Here is a 21,285-nt window from a genome sequence, read left to right as displayed (position 1 = left end):
GGAAATCACTATTTCAAGCCACTTCTGCTTATTCTTTCCTAGACTAAGCTTACATGTCTTTCTTTGGCATGTTTTCAGACCCTTCACTTCCTTGCAGATATCCTTCTCATTAGTAAAGTCTGTCCTAGGATGTAGACCACACTAATGATCCATACCTTCCCATTAATATTAAACTGGTCTCTCCAGACTGAAAATATGGGGACCATTGTTTGGTACCACTGAACACCACAGGGGTGTGTGTGTTATTCGCTCAGTCATGTCCGACTTTGCAACCCCATGGACTTCAGCCTGCCAGACTCCTTTGTCCATGGAATTCTCCAGGCAAGAATACTGGACTGGGTGGCCATTGCTCTCTCCAGGTGATCTTCCAGACCCAGGGATCGAACCCAGATCTCCTACATTACAGGTAGATTCTTTACTGTCTGAGCCACCAGAGAAATTACTTTGCAAATAATGAAAGTGTTCTGTGCCACCATTTTCTATCCTTTGGCCCCAGGAAATGAACAAGCTAGCCTACACATTAAAACCATTTAATTTTAAAAATTGTAAATTTAAAATTTAATTTAAAATTTTAAAAGTTCTAGCAACTTCATCAGAATACAGTAGAAAGTACATTCTCCTGGGTGTTAAGAGGACTGGGTCCTGACCCCAGCTCAGTATAATCTGATGCATATATGGATTTGAGCAAATAACTTTCCAGTCTCCTCACTCTCATGACTGCTGAACTGGATATCACTACAATCTTTTCCCATTCTATAACTCTACTATTTTTTCTGTCCTTTCAATTCTCTCACATAAATACCACTAGAATGGGAAATTACAAGCTAAACTAGCTTGGAGAGAGAGTTGACTGTTTCTTTTTTCAGGCAGAAGATATAATAAAACCTCTTTCCCCAGAATATGATTATTTGAATATGACATGATGAGAAAATAGTTTTAGTTTCCAGCATGCCTAGTTTCATGTTATGGGTGAATCTGAATCTATCCTCACCTGGGTTACACTAGCTGTTGGAAAATTTCTGTTATAACTTGCCAAAACACATGAGCATACTTCTACAGAAATTATAGTTTCATTCTGTATAATTCTTTTTTTAGAAAGTAAACATCAAATATAACCCAGGAGTGAATAAGAAATTGATGTGTAAAAATTGATGGAAATTTTCTATAATATTCCAATAATATTTCTAAATTTTTAATTGTTTTTGCATCATGTTTCTAATAAAATACCAGGAAGATTTTTCTGGCTATTTTACAAATAGTAGAAGTATTAAGTGCAATTTTATTTTGTCCCAGACTCATATTTTAAAAGTTCACAATATCTTTGTTCTTAACATATAATTAGATAAAGGAGAAGAGATCAATTGCATGAATTCACAAGAGTGAGCTCTATTATTTTTAATAATTGACAGGAATTTTAAAAATAATAAGCAGACTTTGAAATCCAGCCAATGTTGGTATTTGTCAAGCATTACGTTTTCTTAGTAAATAGATTGGAAATCACTCCTTTAAAATCATCTTGAATTCCAGAAACTATGTGTCTGGAACACTTCTCAACTCATCTTCTGAGAGTATGCCTAAGTAACATTTAAGTAATGATACTTAAGTTAAACAAAGTCATCACAAGGAAAAAAACTAATATTCTTCCTGGACATAGGTACAAAAATCCCTAACAAAATATTACTAAACTAAACCCAACAATTATTCTGTATAAGGGATTATACCCCATAACTAAGTGAGATTAATTTTGGAAATGCAAAGTTGGTTTAATTCAGAATCAACTAAGTGATCTTTCAGAAGGTTACGACAACAGTTCAATTAAGGAAATAATAGGTTTTTAATAAATGGTGCCAGAGCAACTGGATTTATTTGTTAAAAACCAACAATAACAACAAAAACTTATCCCCTACCTCATACCAGGCATAAACATTACCTGGAATGTGGATCATAAACCTAAATGTAAGAGCTAAACCTATAAAACTTCTAAAAAAAAAAAACCACACATGACTTCAAGGACAGAATCCACAAAAGAAAAAATGATAAGTTGGACTTCAGCACAATACTAAGTGCTTGCAAGGCTGTGGAAAAACTTGAATCCTCATACATTTTTAATGGGAATATAAAAATTTGATAACACTTCAACAGTTTCTTAAAAATTTAGACGTATATTTAAATCAACCTCAATACTTCACTCCTGGATCTCTACACAAGAGAAGTGCAGGCATACACACAGCCTTATTTGTGACTGTTCATGGCAATATTGTTCATCCCAAACTGTAAATATTCAAATGTCCATTACAGATGAATACAGCCAAAAATGTAATGTATCTATGCAATGAAATATTAATCAATTCAAAGGAAGAAACTAGTGATCCATTCTACAACCTAAAAGTCAAAATGAATTTAGACACAAAAGACTACGCATTTTATGATTCTACCTATTTGAAATTTCTAAAAGATAAAACTCTAGAGAGATAAAGCAGATCAGTAGTTGCTTGGGCTGAAGGTGAAAAGCAGCATCAGAGAAATTTATGGAGTGACAGAAATATTCTAAAACTAGATTGCAAAACTCTATAAATTTGCTAAAAATCACCAAATGATTATAAGTATATGAATTTTATAGTATATGAAGTTTACAGCAATGAAATTATAAGAAGAAGTAGACTGCTATAGTAAACCAAAAACATGGTTAAACCTTATGAGATAGGTGACCAGCAAGGATAGCATTTGAAGTTTTATTCAGTGTTATCAGTGTTTAGCTACAATTACTGTGAAGATTCAGTTTTATTTTTACTGAAAGAGTGGAAAATGTGATGATAGATATTTTTTCAAAATTGTCCTTGGTGCTTCCACCCTGTACTGCTATACTGTGTAGTTTACCATCATATTCTTTAGAAATGACAGAAATGTTTATCACTACGACATCCCCTCACTTTGAACAAACTCTGATTGGGCAACAACCTTCTCTGGAGATGGGTACCTAATCCATATTATTACTTATTTGTTAATGCCAGTCCTTTTTGCTCATGGTAATTGATCAGTGGACTAATTTGAAAGAGCAGATACTCAGGTTTTTCAGAGCCTAAGAAAATCCATATTAAAAATATGCACAGGGAGTGCAATGAGGATTCAAAGACAAAGTATGCCAAAGCCTTTGACCGTGTGGATCACAGCAAACTGTAGAAAATTGTGAAAGAGATGGGAGTACCAGACCATCTGACCTGCCTCCTGAGAAATCTGTGTGCAGGTCAGGAAGCAACAGTTAGAACTGGACATGGAACAACAGACGGTTCCAAAAAGGAAAAGGAGTACGTCAAGGCTGTATATTGTTACCTTGCTTATTTAACTTGTATGCAGAGTATATCATGAGAAACACTGGGCTGGATGAAGCACAAGCTGGAATCAAGATTGACAGGAGAAGTATCAATAACTTCAGATATGCAGATGACGCCACCTTTATGGCAGAAGGTGAAGAAGAACTAAAGAGCCTCTTGCTGAAAGTGAAAGAGGAGCGTGAAAAAGTTGGCTTAAAGCTCAACATTCAGAAAACTAAGATCATGGCATCTGGTCCCATTACTTCATGGCAAATAGATGGGGAAACAGTGGGAAACAGTGGCTGATTTTATTTTTCTGGGTTCCAAAATCACTGCAGATGGTGACTGCGGTCATGAAATTAAAAGACGCTTACTCCTTGAAAGGAAGGTTATGACCAACCTAGACAGCATATTAAAAAACAGAGACGTTACTTTGCCAACAAAGGTCTGTCTAGTCAAGGCTATGGTTTTTTCAGTAGTCATGTAAGGATGTGAGTGTTGGATTATGAAGAAAGCTGAGTGCCGAAGAACTGATGCTTTTGAACTGTAGTGTTGGAGAAGACTCTTGAGTCCCTTGGACTGCAAGGACATCCAGCTAGTCCATCCTAAAGATCAGTCCTGGGTGTTCATTGGAAGGACTGATGTTGAAGCTGAAACTCCAACACTTTGGCCACCTGATGCAAAGAGCTGACTCATTTGAAAAGACCCTGATGCTAGGAAAGAGCTTCCCTGGTGGCTCAGATGGTAAAGCGTCTGCCTACAATGTGGGAGACCTGGGATCTAACCCTGGGTTGGAAAGATCCCCTGGAGAAGGAAATAGCAACCCACTCCAGTACTCTTGCCTGGAAAATCCCATGGACAGAGGAACCTGGTAGGCTGCAGTCCATGGGGTCGGGAAAGATCCTGGGAAAGATTAAAGGCAGGAGGAGGAGACAACAGAGGATGAAATGGTTGGATGGCATCACCGACTCAATGGACATGAGTTTGGGTAAATTCCAGGAGTTGGTGATGGATAGGGAGGCCTGGCGTGCTGCGGTCCATGGGGTAGCAAAGAGTCGGACATGACTGAGCAACTGAACTGAACTGAACTGAACCTTTAAAATTTTAATGGAATAGGTATATATAAAATGTTATTAGTCTGACATTTTCATTTGTAAGTGATTTTCCAAGAAAACAAAATAAAATGAAAACTAATCACATATGTTTGTATATATGCAACTTGCATATACACACATGTATGTGTCCATACCCAAATGCCTCTACCTATATCTACATGTGTCTGTGCGGGCACACTCAGTTGTGCCTGACTCTCTGTGGCCCCGTGGACTATAGTCTGCCAGGCTCCTCTGTCCATGGGATTCTGAGGCAAGAGTACTGGAGTGGGTTGCCATTCTCTTCTCCAGGGGATCTTCCTGACCCAGGGGTCAAACGTGAGTCTCTTGTATCTCCTGCATTGGCAGGCAGGTTCTTTACCAGCTGAGCCACCAGAGAAGCCCTATGTCTACAATAGATTTTTTTATTTTCAAGTCTCTGTCACAGGTTGAATTGTGCTTCTAAAAGTCATATGTGGACATCTTAAACCCCAGTACCTTGAAATGTGACCATATTTGGCTTCAGGTTCTTATAGGCATAATCAAGTTAAAGTGAGGTCATTAGAGTGGGCCCTAGTCCAAAAACCTGGTGTTCTTATAAAAAGGGGAAATTTGAATGCACAGGGAGAAGACATTGTGGAGAAACAGGGAGAATGCCCTTTGAAAGTGAGAAACCTGGAGCAAATTCCACCCGCACAGCCTTCAAGAAGGACCCAGCTGTGCTGCTACCTTGATCTGGGACTTCCAGCCTCCATAACTACGAGACAGTAAATTCCTGCTGTTTAAACCACTCAGTCTGTGTTATTTTGTTACGGCAGCTTTAGCAAACCTATGCACTGGCTTCGGTAGGGCTCTGTAGAATAGAAACTGAAATGTTTTATGTGCAAATAATCTAGAATTTGCTTGTTAAATTCAAATTGATTTGCTACTGAAATGACAAATAGAGTTGGAAAATACTGCAAGAACTGCAATATATTGTATCTACAAGAGAAGAAGGAAAGATATATTCAATGTGTAACACAAAGTGTGACAAACGTGAAGCTTGTAGTCACATATTAAAATTCTATCTGGCTTCGTGGATCCTATTGGCAGAGGAAGTGTTTAAGAGTGGGATTTAGGTGGAAATAAAAGTCATTCATGTGCATCTACAATAGCTTGAATTCAGAATAGAAAGACATTCTCTCTATTTCTGACATTATGGTTTCCCCGTGATATATCTCTGCAAATTCCTGTAAACCCCTGCAGTACATAACATTCACCTGGGCAATTGCTTATCCTAAGCAGATATTAAATGTAATGTAGTAACAGAGGTGGAGACATTACTTGGAAACATTTTGAAATGTCCCCTTCTTAGAAAGTTTTATGTTGTTTATTAATACTTAGAAGGGAAGCAAAGGATGCCTTTGTGTGTGTATATATATAAATACACATATATATGTATGTACATACATACACATAGACATATTTTTGGGTAAATACTTTATCAACCACTAAGAAAGAGTAAAAAGTACTCAGAAATTTATTTTAGCTGTCTCTTTCCAGATTTTTGTTGTTGCTGTTATTGCAAAGTGATAAAAGAGAAAGTATTCCCTTACTGAAATGAAAACTTCCCACTCCAAAATCCATTCACTTTCATCACGTAAAAGAGAAGAAGTGAAAAAATAAATTTTAAAGACATTGGATCTTAAGCTCCTAGCTAAAAAGTGAGATTTAAATTACCTTGGACACAGACTGTAAATGGAACGACTATTCAGAAGGCCCTCTTCTCTGCAGGCTCCAAATCCATGAATTCAACCCAATGCAGATAGAAAGTCTGTTGGTCGAATCCCAGGGCGTGGAATATGAAGATAGGGAGGGCTGCGTGCACTAGCCATATTTTGTAATGGACTTAAGCATCTTTGGATTTTGGCACCTGCAGGGAGTCCTAGAACTACTCCCCCGAGGACATGACGGCTCGACTGTACTAGAATGTGTACATTTCACGCAACTCCAAATCTATAGATTTGTTTATGCATCACTCTATCTATGATCCTATTGTTGGTATTATTCTCTAAATAACCTAAATGAGTGTCATGATATTTGCTTGCTCTATTAGTCTGTCTCACTCTCTTCCACTTTCACTTCAGAGAAGGAAAGGTTTATAGACACTATTGAATTATTCTTCCACTTTCACTTTGAGAAAATCTCCTGTTCAATGGCCTCTTATCACAGAGCCTCTCATTATATCATTGCCTCTTTGATTTCTCTTGGTGCCTATGTTCTAGAGACTTTAAGAAAAGCATATATAAAAGTGAGCTTACTGCCATAGGCCCCTAGTCTATCACCCATCCTTTCAGGTACATACATACAATAGAATGTTACTCAGCCTTAAAAAATAAGGAAACTCTGCCATTTGGGACACATGGATGAACATAGAGGACATTATGCTAAGTGAAATAAGCCAGTCACAGTAAAAATACTGTATGATTCTGCATATATAAGGAATCTAAAGTCATCAGATTCATAGAAACAGAGTAAAATAACATTGCCAGATGGTGGGGGAGGGAACATGGGAAGGTCCTAACCAAGAGGTGTAAAGTTTCAGTTATGCAAGATGGATAAGTTCTGGGGATGCACTGTACAACATTGTACCTGTAGTTAGTATTTTACTCCTAAAAAATCTCATGAGAATAGATACAATTTTAGATTTTTTATTACAACAACAAATAATAAAGACAGGTTGTAACTTGAATCTTCTATTTAAACTGCAAAATATATTTGACATATTGTATGATGGACTCCATGAAATAGGTTTTGACACAGTAATGACTAATTAGAGTCATTAATTAGATTGTAATTAATTAATTTTGATTTGATCCTTTCTCAGCTTGCAACATGCTCATTTTAGATGTTACTCAGTAACCCAAGTATTATTGGGTTAAAAGTACCATATTTTAATGGCTCAGATCAAATTTGGTTTGCATCAGGCATAGTGTTTGATAGCTTGCCATCACCAAGTGAAACATAGAAAGGATTTTAAAAGGCTGCATTGTCATTGGAAAAATATGCAGTCCTACCACTAGAGCCCTAAGAAAAGTATCTCAAAGTCCACACTATATATATATATATATATATATATATATATATATATATATATACACATATACATATATATATAAAACATTGGGCTGGAGCTAGGGTATTTTCAACTCAAAGTAAACTGGAATTCTTTACCTCACAAATAAACTGGTAGTCCCAAACATCAAATAATGTTTCAAATGAGAAATAATGGTGAATATTCATTTGAAAATAAAGACAGAATTTAAGCAGGTAGGATTTAATTAGCCAAACTGGAATGTAGCCAGACCTCTTCAGCTAACATCTCTGCTCATTAATAGATAACATTATTCCCGCCCTGCTAAACCCAATGTCAGGAACAGAAAACATCCTTGCTTTACTTCCTCATTGGTAAATATCCAAAATTAAATAGGATATTAAAATGCACACATTTCAAATAAAGAACATTTCTCTGTAAGATAGGTATAGCCACTTTTCCACTATTAAACTATTAACATGGGAAAAATTCATGTATCAGCAATAATATCCCCATACTTTAAAATATGAAGTCAAGTTTTTTGTTGGGTACTGCATACTATAGCAGACTTGTCATGCCTTCTTTAACCAGCTTCTGTCCCTTTCTCTTCTTCTCCAAATATCACCCTGTTAAAAAGAAAACAATCTGTTTTTCCCATAGGTTTTCAAATGATTTTGTTATAATGGCACTTGCTTCCCTGCCCACAGTGATAATCCAGCAGTGGATGTACCATGCAAGCTAGGTTATTTCCCAGGGTGCTTCAAACTGTATGTAGGAAAAGAGTGGCCATTCTCTCTGAAAGGGAATTTGGGAAGCTGTGTTCCCCATGGAGCTGGTGTATTTTCCAGCCTCATAGGAAGTTGTCCTGAAACGCTGAAGCAGACACAGAAGATCACCTGAAGAAACAGCTGAGAAGACAATCAAGATGGTCTGGGAAGGTGAGATTCTTGTTCTTAAATTTTCCAGAGTTGCCTTTATTTCTGTTTTCCCAGATCTTAGTGCTTTAATTATTCCTAAAATATAATTCTACTAAGTGCTGTCAGTAACTACAAAAAAAAAGTTGCTCTTTAAACTAATTTGGCTCAACAGTAAGGAATTCACCTACAATACAGAAGCTGCAGGAGACGCAGTTTCAATCCCTGGGTTGGGACGGTCCCCTGGAGGAGGGCATGGTAACCCACTCCAGTATTCTTGCCTGGAGAATCCCATGGACAGAGGAGCCTGGTGGGCTTCAGTCCATGGGGTTGCAAAGAGTTGGACGTGACTGAAGCGACTTATCACACACGCGTGCGCGCACTGGTGCCGCACTGGGTTGACTAGAGCTGCTGGGACCTTGTTGGGTTTATTTCTCTCCATGTGGCTTTCTGTTTGGCTGGTTTGGACTTACACATAGCACTGAAGTCTCAGGGTCAATATGAGACTGTGATTGAGTCTCAGAGTGAATTATAGTATCCCCAGAGAAAACATCCCAAGAATTCCAGGTGAAAGCTGTGAGACTTCTTAAGACCTAGCCCTGAAAGGAACATCTACTGCATTTTGTTGTTTGAAATGTGAGTCACAGGACCAACCCAGGCTCGGGAAGAGTCTAATAAGGGCATTCACACTGGGAAGTATGTTTTGTTGAGAACCTGTCTTTGAGATGAGTTTCCACAGTAAGTAGAGGCATTAAGAACTTAAACAGTTAACCAGGCATCAGAAATTGTATGTTTCATAATAACAGTATATTGCCTTTCAGTTCAATATCTTACATGTGTTTTCATTCCTCAGTGCCTAGTGCTGTGTCTGGAACATAACATGTGCTCAGGGGATATTTGCAAATTAAATAGCTAGATGTTAGTTTATCCATTCTGGTGCAATATTTACTTAGTATGCACCTGATAAATATATAGGTACAAAAGGAAGTCTAAATGAAAATCCAATAAGTAAGAAATTTTGGGAGACAGCCCAGGAAATATTGATTCAGACTTCCAGGCCATTATACAGGGAGAGCTTAGATTGGTGGGAATGGGGTTATAAAGCAGCAAATAGCAGCATATTATATCACCTTTCTTGCTATGCATGTGTTTAAAGTATATTCTACCTACCTGGCCAGCAGGTAGCTGGAGAGATGCTATGATTCACACAGCGTATACAAGTATGTCATTTGTGATATGACTCCCAAATTCTAGACACCCATGTGGCTTATGTTGCCAGGCATGCCTTACCTTTCTATTCATCTTACAGTAAACTAAAGGGAATTGTGACTGTTATTTTCTTCCAAAGATTAACTAAAATGACTACCACTCATCTTAAATAATTATCGCCTCTAAAATACACATAGGCGTAAGACATGTAGGTACGCCTTGAGGACTTTATTATATGGAAAACATAACAGTATTTCATAGAGACAAACGGCAACATTATTTTGACTGCCTACAGCAATCAGAGAAAACTTTACTGAAAAATTCTCATTTCCTAATTATTGCTATGTATAGACAGGAATGTCTCCTGGAGGGTTTAGACTAATTTTCCCACTGGGGTTTATTATATCTGATTGCATACTAGAGCAGTAAATGAAATCTTTATTTGTACCTTCTTTCTAATATCTGAATTTTTCCTAATTATTTTCTGAGAAAATTTTACCTAACAGAAAAATATAAATTTTTATGTGGGACCTGTATAAGCCTAGCATAGCAGAAAATTATCACCCATCTTCTGATTTCACAGATGGCTAATTAGTAGCACATGAAAGTGCTGAATCTCTTCACTCAGAAAAAATTCCATAATTTAAGACTATTGCTGCATCTATGAATGCTAAGATCTTCCTCATGGTGTCACTGAGAAACACTGAGTTTTTACTTTTAAACCACTAGGAGCAGTGCTCGGCACATAGCTGTTATTAAATATTGAAAATTATTATCATCTACATCTTTAAAATTATGTCTTTCACACAGTTTAGATTTTCCAATACAACTCTAATTTGTTTTTAATACCGTCATATTAGTATCATTCATTACCATGTCTTCTTAATCCACTGTTTTGGGTTTTAATTAAATACCCAAAGATGATATCCCATAAGCTTCCATTTTCCAAAAGGTAAAAAAAATATATAGTTTCAATCACAGTCATTCTCAGTTTGCGCTATTGTCTGGAAATAAGCTTTCTGTCTAAAGCACACTGGCCTGACATATGAAAAAAATCATAAATAGGTTTTCATGGGTTTTCATAAAATGTAACCAATTATTGATTTGAAATCCTGCTTAGCTACAACAGAATACTCTGTAATCAATTACATTTGGGGGTTTAACCTATAGATAGAAGACATGAAAAAGCTGAGTTAATGACTTTTTCAACTGGCCAAATGATATCCTTGGGGGGTGAAATGTAATCCCTAGACTGTCAGTAATTTCCAATTGTCACTGCCACACTTGCTACTGGGGGAGCGGATCTTCCTATTACTGAGCCAACAAGCTACTCTAGACCATCACTTATGTTTCCAAAATAAAAGACCAATGCAAGCCATTTTTTCGTCTCTTCCAAATACTACTGATCTTCCTATTTCCATGGTAACCGACTCCTGCTGGCATGATCAAGAAAAGACTGATTTGGGATTTTAATTAATTGCTTAGAAATGGAAATGTAACAGGGACTGGCAGTTCAACTAAGCACATTTTGCAAAGTGAATAAAAATAGAGTTTCTGAAATACTTGAAATTGTTTCAGTGGCTGTAGCACATCTTTTTCTAGACACCTTAATTTATTCCATTCTCCAAATAAATCTGCCAAATGTACTAAGCCATTTTGTCAACACAAATCATTTTGGCAAATACTTTAATCCCTCTTCTAAATAAAGTGCATTGTAATTTAAAAAATCTAACCCATCAGTGTGAACCCACTGGGTCCCATCTGAGATATTAGTAGATCATGTTTAAAGGACCTGTCATTTTCTACTTGTAAAGAAGTGCCCCTATTCTTGTTACCTACTAAGGAGAAAATCCCTTGAACTTCACCCACCATAGCAGTGTTCCATGTTCCTACCATTAAGGATGGCCTTGTGTGTATGTACATGTGTGTATCTGTTCAGTCGCTCAGTCATGTCCAGTTCATGTGGTCCAAGGACTGTAGCCCACCAGTATCCTCTGTCCATGGGATTATTCAGGCAAGAATACTGGAGTGGGTTGCCATTTCCTTCCCCCAGAGAATATTCCCAGGGATAGAACCCATGTCTCCTGCATTGCAGGCAAATCCTGTACCACTGAACCACCAGGGAAGCCCCCAAATTGACAATCAAATAATCAGAAGAATTTAACCACAGTGCATTAGGTAAATTAAGTAAGAGTTTTAAAGAACCAGAGCTATTGGTTATAGTTAATGCCTTGTAATCTAGATGTTTCACCTCTATGGTCAGGAAGTAGAGAGCATGTCAAAGGAAGAATTTCCAAGCAAACCATCAAAGCACCCTGTGATACTGGTTGCAGGTAATGATAGGTCTACTAAAATTCAGGAAGATTCAAATCAGATCCCACCACAGCCCCAACTTCTAGTCAACTGATAGAAAATATAAGATTCGGGAACCCCAAGGTAGGTTGGGATAAAAGACCATGCAGTTGAGTCATCTCACTCGTAAAGCAGGCTTGTCAACTTGGCGGGAGTCCAGTTCAAGTGGTGGTTTGTCTTCTTTTTCTTGTTTTTTTGGAATCAACCACCAGAAAAGGAGTGATGAGAACAACTAACGTCAAAAGCTGTTGCATCTTCAGAGCAAGAAACCTACACTTCAGAAAATGACTCTAAGCAAAGGGAAGAAAAATTCCACCAGTTACACCAAATTTTTGTTATGTGTTTCTACTCCCTGCAAAAGACACTTGGGGCAAAGCAAAATGAAATAGAGCTTTAGACTCTTGTCCTGGGAAGATCAAGCAAATCCCCCACAATATCACTGTGTGGACTACTGTTTAGTAAGAAACAGCAGAACCCTGCTGACGAGATACAGGAGGTGCAGACCATGCATACGCTCTGCTCTGTTTTATGCCCCTTGGTAAGAACTGATGCACATGACAACAAGCTGGATGATGCAATGGAACAAGAAGCTAATGGGGCCAGATAAGGTGAACGAGACTTTTCCACATTTAAAATACTCTGGAAGGTAACGCCAATGGAGTCTATATTCTAATGGAACTCATTTTTATATTTTTAAAACCTTATGGTTTTTTCAACAAACCTGAACTTTAAAGAGAAAACATCATACATGCTCTAAATTAAAACACTTATAAAATAAAACCCTTGAATAAAAACATCAATATTTGGTAAATGGCAAATATCAAAGGTATAGAAATTAAGCAATAAGCAAATGGCTGCAAAACACAAAAAGAATGATTATCCAGAAATGACAACAAAAGTTTTCAGACATAAAACTATCTTTTAACATACCATCTTTGTTAAGAACTAACTATATATGTAACAGTTCACCTAGGATTAAATATATTTAATTATATATAACAGTATGTTTCTCTGTGTGTGTATCCAACCATACTACACATGTGTAATTCCTACCTAGATTTTAACACACTATTTTGTCTAATCCAATGTTATAATCATAAGAATTAATGATGTGTTTTTACTCTAAACTCACTTTCTGCTATAGCCTGACATAACTTTTGGTTTCACTCTGATCTTTGACCTGGTAAATCTTTCTGAACTTTATTTTACCTTTTTTGTTTGTTTTCCTAAAGGGGTTTGAACCTGCTTGCGGCCATTGTCTTTCACAGGAAGTACTACGGTGTGTGTGTGTGTGTGTGTGTGTGTGTGTGTGTGTGTGGTGGGGGATGCAGAGTGTGGGTGTCAGAGGAGGAGAGGGGAATGCATGCATGCTCAGTCATGTCTGACTCTCTGTTACCCCATGGACTGTAGCCTGCCAAGCTCTTCTGTCCATGGAAATTTTCCAGGGGGAAGAGAACTACTAATTTTTGGGTGCTATTACCATGCCAATCCCTATGACAGGCTGGCCATTGTTTAGTCACAAAGTCATATCCGACTCTTTTGCAACCCCATGGACTGTAGCCCACTAGGCTCCTCTGTGCCTGAAATTTCCCAGGCAAGAATACTGGAGTGAGTTGCCATTTCCTTCTCCAGGAGGGATCTTCCGGACCTAGGGATGAGATGAGCTTCTTCTGCATTGGCAGTTGGAGTCTTTACCACTGAGCCATCAGAGAACCAAGCTGAATATCTTTAGTCAAGTATCTGGCAATCAAACTCTACTTAAAATGCTTAAAAACACAGAAGTGTTCTCTTTCTAGTGTCATTATTTGACCTGAACTCTATTTCGCCTGATAACAATAGAATGGGCTTGCTACATGTAGCTTCAGAACTCAAGTCTAAATTAAGAGCACTTGCTCATATATTCGTCCTAAAAATCACACTTCTTACCAAAAAAGAGTCTGTTGGAATTAAGAAATTTTCTTTGCTGTGATTTTTCTTTTGTTTATTCCATTTTTTCTCCCCTAAAATACATTTTGAAAGTCAGAGAGCATGTTCATTTTGGATAACGATTACTGCAAGAAGAGGCTGCCCAGTTCAAAGTAAGTCAGAGACCAAGGGTGGTATGTGCTGTGGATTTCTCACATCTCTGTTTGCATCCTTGTTCTGTCTCATCTCTTTCCTCTCTCCCTTGATTCACCGCAAAGCAAATGTTTGGTAAAGGTGGGGCTGATGAAGGTGGCCGCTTTGTGGACTCTCTCAGGAGAAAGCTCCAATTTCCATTCCAGACCATTCCTAGAGCTCTTGGTATTCTCTTGTAGAATAACTTTCCAACTTACGAAAAAGTATCTATTATGTGTGGTGGATTACTGACTCTACAATTTAGCGTGAATTTTAAAATGGAATACCCTGTGACATTGCTTTCAACAGTCTGTATTATCTGACATTATCTTTTAGTCTTCAAGTTTAAAAAAAAAATAGTAAGAACTTGGCTCTACCTGAAGTTAATAAATAAAAATTCAATATGCTCCTACAGGATATAAATGTATGAGTCTCCCGGAGAAAGATGAAACTAATTTAAGCACTTTCCACATATTGAGAACAGTTCACAGAAATTTACCAGCTGCTTCTTCACGTAAGATAGGATCTCTTGGTTCAGTGAATGTGCTGAATGCCAATTAAAACATTACCTACCTTGAGGGCATTAATATGGAGCAAAAGAGGATGACTGACAGGAAGGTCAAAATAAATTTAGCAAAAGAAAAGTGTCTGATAAAGAATAACCTGCATTACAGTCTACAACAACCTGCCAACTTCCTGAAAATTATTGTATAAATATAGATGATAACTACAGAGTTCTTTTGCAACTCTCGTGTTTCTGGGGCAGTCAACTCCTGATTATAAGCAAAGCTTCTTTGGAAACAAACCACAATGTCAGTTCCTACTGGGACAATTTTTCCAGGTGTGTCCCAGAAGGAAATGAGACTCAGAGCTTATTGAATTGGCCAGAGTTGAGAGGTAAAGACACATCCACAACTGAGCATCATTTCTCCTTTGGCCCAGTTGCTTCATTCTTTCTGGAGCTGTTACTAATGGCCCTCCAGTCTTCCCATTAGCATATTGGACACCTTCTGACCTATGGGGAGGGTGGGCGGGGCTCATCTTCTGGCGTCATATCTTTTTTGCCTTTTCATACTGCCCATGGGGTTCTCTAGGCAAGAAGACTGGAGTGGGTTTGCCATTCCCTCCTCCAGCGGACCATGTTTGGTCAGAACTCTTCACTATGACCGGTTCAACCTGAGTGGCCCTGCACAATAAAGTTCGTAGCTTACCTGAGTTACACAAACCCCTTTGTCATGAAAAGGCTGTGATCCATGAAGGGGCATAGTCTAGTTCTGAGTTTTCAATAACCACAGAAAGCATTGTCACTCTTAAATTAGATGTGTCTGCATTTGGTCTTTCCTGAAATAATTGCAAATGTATATGGTCCATGATACTTATTTTTATGTGCATGTGAAGTCCTCCACATCAGTACATGGACTTTGGAAAACAACTACATTATATTTAAGCAATCAGTTCTTTGTTACAGCTGAAAACAGTGGGTGGGCCGCTTTTTTTTTTTTCCAGGAAAAACACAGGCTGAGAAGTGAACATCTCAGATTGCTTCTGTTTGTTTGAGGCTCTTATCCTCAGGGCTGCGTTCTCTTGGCTGGGTGTACCTGTTGATCGCACTGCTTAACTGTAATTATTCCAGACAGCTTTTTGGCTCACAGCGTTGTTTCATAGGCTTCATAAATCATACAAATTATTACCCAATAGAAAACTGTAATTACCCACAAACCCTGACATGCCAAAATGTGTATTAATTAGATAAGATAATAAATACTTTACTGCACATAGATATAATTATTACCTCAAAAGTGACATATATACATACACCATCTTGATATTCTGCAGCAAATGATTCTATATGATGCTCAATTCATAACAGAGTTGTTATCTAATTTGATTAATTGGTTAATGCTTTTGCAAGGTATTTCAAACACAAGAAATGAAGTAGGATTGTTGTTTCAAACTTAATGTTTTGATCAAACGAGGTTCAAACTATAATTTGCAGAGGGATTTCCTATGGAGATAATTTATAGAAATTTCTATTTCTTAGTTCGATATTTGAGTTTGTGTAGGAAGACTTAAGAATGATAATTGCACCTAAAATTTTGCTAATTTCATGTCTATAAGAGTAAAATATGATTTATTCACTATCATAATGTGGAAAACTTTCTGGAAGAAATAAGCATAATGTTCCAAAATATATACTTTTTAATGCATGAACTGAGTCTGAAATTTCAATGTAGAAAGAAATTCCAGAGTAGATTTGAAAGAACAGATTTGATTAAGGAGCATTCATATAAATACTCAGTTCTTAACACCTTGTTCTTATATTGTTAATGATGTGTAAGTTCAGACCTATAGGATAAGTGAGATAGAGGAGAGGTATTATAGTCAAGTGTCTATTATATCCTAGTTTATTTGACATAATCTATTGTTCTCATCTCAGTCGTTTCAGTACATGCAGCAAAAATGGATCTTATACTTAATGTTCTAAAATTATATATAATAATCTCTCTATATCTCAATTGATACACATGGCACATTACATTGAAATAAAAAATTTCAGGCTGAAGAACAAAGAGGAACAGTAAAGACTATTGAAGTGGAATATAAGTCAACTCAACTGTTGTATGTTTAAATCTGCCTCCAAAAAACATGATCACTGGCAGCTTTCATTTAAGTAGAGGCATTCTTAAGAAACCCTTAATATGAAGAAATGAAATATAATCTACCTTGTATTTTCCTGTTTAGATAACTATCTCCATGAATCATTTAAAAGTTAATTCAAAGCCAATTGACTCACCTGCCTTCCTTTTGTTATTATTGGGTAATTTTTAGGGAAAGTCATATGAAAGGGAAATCATGTTGAAGGTAACACATTAGTTAGTCCACTGTAGAATTTTCTCAGAAATAACAGAAAAGAGACTCTCATGGAGACAGTTAAAGTTGTCTAGCTGTGCAACAAATTTTCTGTATTTAGCCTACTCAACCAATGTCTGTCTTTGCACCTAAAGCATATTAGGCATCCAATAAATACAGGCTGAATAAATAAATGCAGCTAAAGGACATTTATCTGGGAGAAGAGGGCTTAATTGACACTGTACTTTATTTGGATAATGGTATCATTATAACATGATGACTTTGGGAAAATATAAGTAACTCAAAGATGTTGCTAGTTCAGAAAAGAAAATGGCACTGTAAAGTGTTACAGAAAGAATGAGGAAGAACTATTTAAAGAAGATTTTACTTTATACACTCAAAATTTAGTTTTACAAAAATTCTTTGTATGTGACAAAGAAGACATACTATTAGCAAAGGAACCAAACTGTGTCAATGTGATAGCAGAATTTTTTAGCAATTTCTACATATGCAAAAAACTCAAAACATTAGTCTGTTCATTATTAATTATAATTTGTTATTAATTTCATAACAATTATGAAAACATAGCCTATACACAAATTTACTTACTTATAGTCTATTATGTATTTTGTAAAAATTCAAGATACAGAAATTTTAAGACATGAGTAAGTTCCAGGGTAGAATTCTCTTCTTAGAGCACCTTGTGGTAATTATGCTGGCTATGGCAGGAAGGGGCATTCCAAAAGAAATCCATTAAGAAAAGCTATGGATGGTTCCAAATTCTGCTTCTGAGATTTGGTGAGGTTAGGTTATTCATCCCAATCCTTCTACTGAAAACAGAAAAGGTGCTGGCTAAAATATATTTTTAAAAATTTTCTTTAGAAGCATTAGAGAACTATCAGAAGTCACCAACCAGAATCTTAGAACAGTCAGTAACCCAGAGCGGTGAGTGGAGGACTAAGGACATATGTTAATTCAGGCAAACTTGAATTAGGGCAAGAGGAACAGAAATAAATCTCTGTAACCACTCAATATTCAGAATCTAATAAAAAAGCATCATCCACTCTTCCAATAAGCTGAGTTCTGAAAAAGCTGTAACTTCAGAAAAAAATATAAAACAGAAGAAAGTCTCCCTCCTCATACCTGGACAACTGCAAGTTTTTTTGAGCAGAACAAAGCAGGGAAAAAGGGAAGGAGGAGAAGACACACAGTATTTTATTGTAAATAAAATAGACTCACATCTTGGCATTACATGTACTAAATTTATGGTGTTACAAATCCTGTCTGGAAATCTCAAAGTAGGGCTTGATATTCACACTTTTCAGTACTCCTATTTACTCTTTTAGGAAGAGTGATTTATTCAATCAATCAACCAACCAACCAATTGTTACAGAGAAGGTCATAAAATGCTCTCTCTAAACAAAATGCTCTACGATACAAAACAGGCAGGAATTCCTACTACTATTCTCAAGATAATTCCTCATTTTTTTAAACATTAGAGCCCAAATGCTCAAGGTATGGCAAGACTTCAACCGGTTTCTAGATTGAGTAAATATAGATGTCCTTCCTGTCACTAAGAGACATTACAATTTTCCTAATTTATTCAAATTCATCTTATTTAACATTGAGCATCACCTGATTTTTTTGGTCCCAAGTTCATAACTGTCCTACTTTCTGCACATTAATTTATATGCTTATAGTGTCTTGTTTAGAATCCAGATCTTTCATAAAATTCAGCTTGTCACCCAAGAAATGGTGAACATTGCAAACACATTTATTGTCAGGGAGCAGTTTAGGTGCTGGTGAGAATTTGACTTAGAATTGAATAAGGACTTTTGTCATAGTTTAATATAGGACTCAGGAAATTTTTTTTTTTCTGAAAAATATGGAACGCTTCACGAATTTGCATGTCATCCTTGCGCACGGGCCATGCTAATCTTCTCTGTATCGTAGGACTCAGGAAATTTTAATAGGTGGAATTCAGAAATCTAAAAGGCCAAAGATCTCATCTTCATACCAATTGAGATTTCACTATTAAATACATACTAATTAAGCTTTTAATCTGTGTCAGAGACAAACCTCATAATTATTACAGAAGACAAGAAAGGGTATTTACCCCAATAGAATTGCCTGTTCAAAATAGGCTTATGTAATCAATGTTTGTGTCACTCTATAGTTAATTAGTCATTGAAACAATATCATTTTAAATTGAGTAGTTGTTTAGAACACACCTGTTTTTTATTCATTGCTATATCCTCCACACCTACAACACTATCCAGTGCATAGAAGAGACAATAAATATTTGGGAAATGAATGAATGATTTTAAAAAATGAATGAATAAAACAAAAATCTTCTTCAGACACTGGTACCTACCCATAAACCCTTAAAACCTATAAAATTCTAATGGGGGACATATGAAAAATAACATTATAATTATTTAAATTCCATCTAATGATTGTTCATATGATGGTGATTTTTAATGATGTAAACGCTGAATGATTATTTTGTAATGTTGTAACTGGCATTTGCTGACATGATTCATGATTTCTGATTAAGTTTACCTAATTTTTGCTTCTTTGGGGATATAAGAAAGGCAGCAAAAGATGAAAATTAGAAGGAGAGACAGGTTGTCATTCAGTTTTATGTGAACTGAAAGGTTTATAGTGAGGAACTGTTGGATGCAATTTCAGTAAGCAAGGATTTTGTGGAGAGATTAGATCAGTTACAAATTGCTAAATCTGATGGCTTAGATAAAAATTTTACCAGAGGCTTTAAAAGAAGTAGAACATGTTTTGGGGAGAAGCAATTGCCTTCTGGAGAGTGCACAGAGTATATATTTTTCAAAGCAAATGAAATGTGGAGAGACTGTGTAATGAAAGCCTCAATGAGAATGAAATGATTACATTTTCAGCTAGACTGGACAAATTGTCTTTAATCTGTAGTTAGGCTTCTTTGTTTATGATTACTCCCCCCTCATAAAGCATTTAGCAAAATACAAAATATGTACTTCAAACAATAACTAGAGAAAAACAAAGCATGTATTATCTTAGAAGAATCTATATAAGGTGTTTTACAAATGGAAAAACAATGAACACACATATATATGCATATATAAATACAATAGATATAGGTAAACACCTTACCTTGTCTTCCTTTATAAGTAACTACATGCCATGGTAAGTTGCTGGTGTACAAAAGACCTATTTTTTTTTTAATTTTCTTTTTCTTTTTTATCTCTTCTGTCCTTCACTTTGAAACAATTCTTTGGGGATCTCTCACCTCCCCTGCTAAGCTATGTTGGAACAGCTAGAATATATATTTTTAGATTCCTCTGAACACTTCAAGCATTCAGTTGCATTGTATCTGGTTCAGAAAATTTTCAAACTGTCAAAAATGATCAGGTTTTGGAAAGATAATCTCTTCTTAAATTCTTATTGGAGTGTGTGTGTGTTTGTGTGGTGTGTGTGTGTATGTGTGTGGTATGCACGTGTGCAGTCTGAGGAGTGGGAAGCAGGAAGTGGATGGCATGAAAAGTCCAAAGTCCATTTCTTCCTGAAAAGTGGCCAATATTACACAACCATTCAGGATAAAACGTCTTTCGAATTGGGCAATCTGTCCTTACCTCATAACTGCATTTAAATCTTCCTGAAATTGGACACAACTTTATATCACACTCTTGGGCTTCAGCTTTGGCAGTTAACATGCATGTATTGACATGAAAAAAGCAATTAACCTGTACTTATAGAAAGCTTTTTCTAAGAAAAACTACCTTAGTTATGAGGAATACTGAGAAACTTTTCACCTAATGAATTGAAGTATCAGGTGAGTCTACTTAGTACTTAAATACAGCTAGTTAAAACATCAGAGAATTTCAACAGTGACTGTAATTCAAGAAAACATATTAAGTGTATTATATGTACTCAACAGAGACTAAACACTTATTCTGTATTAGCGTCGTGTTATGGCTGAAGCTTTTGGGCCAGTAACTTAGAGCACTTTGTCGCTGTTTCTACTTTGTTTCTACTTTTAAGATACATATGTAACCTAATATGTATCTTACACACATTCAAAACAAGCCATCTCTACTCATGTGATCTAATTCAAAGACACAACTGAGAAACTGAAATATTCCAAAACAAAAAGAATATGAATTTGTTTCAGAAAAGTCCCAAAGGCATTTCACTATGTCCTACAATTCTTTGGAGTTAAGGACAAAAGTTAAGGTGTTAAGTAATACACTCACCCATATCACTCAGCACAGTATCAGGAGTTAATACTTGGAGTGGAAATGCTGATACTAACATTGACGTTAAATACATTTTTTTCCAAGAACCATTTTCTTCTTCTTCTTTTTTAGTATTTAAAGACATTAAGGGCTAAAACTTGT

At 36.4% G+C, this 21,285-nt stretch overlaps 1 non-coding gene across 1 annotated transcript; it reads right to left on the bottom strand.

The window, feature by feature from the left end:
* Positions 1-18,776: 18,776 nt before the first annotated feature.
* Positions 18,777-18,879, bottom strand: LOC136162136 (U6 spliceosomal RNA). The gene has a single exon (XR_010661978.1). It is a non-coding gene; the product is annotated as a U6 spliceosomal RNA (small nuclear RNA).
* Between the last annotated feature and the right edge of the window lie 2,406 nt (positions 18,880-21,285).

The sequence above is a fragment of the Muntiacus reevesi genome, chromosome 2, assembly GCF_963930625.1.
Source record: "Muntiacus reevesi chromosome 2, mMunRee1.1, whole genome shotgun sequence".
NCBI classification, from domain to species: Eukaryota; Metazoa; Chordata; class Mammalia; order Artiodactyla; family Cervidae; genus Muntiacus; species Muntiacus reevesi.
The sequence above is the reverse complement of the archived record's forward strand: the minus strand, read 5'-3'. Positions and strand labels throughout refer to the sequence as shown.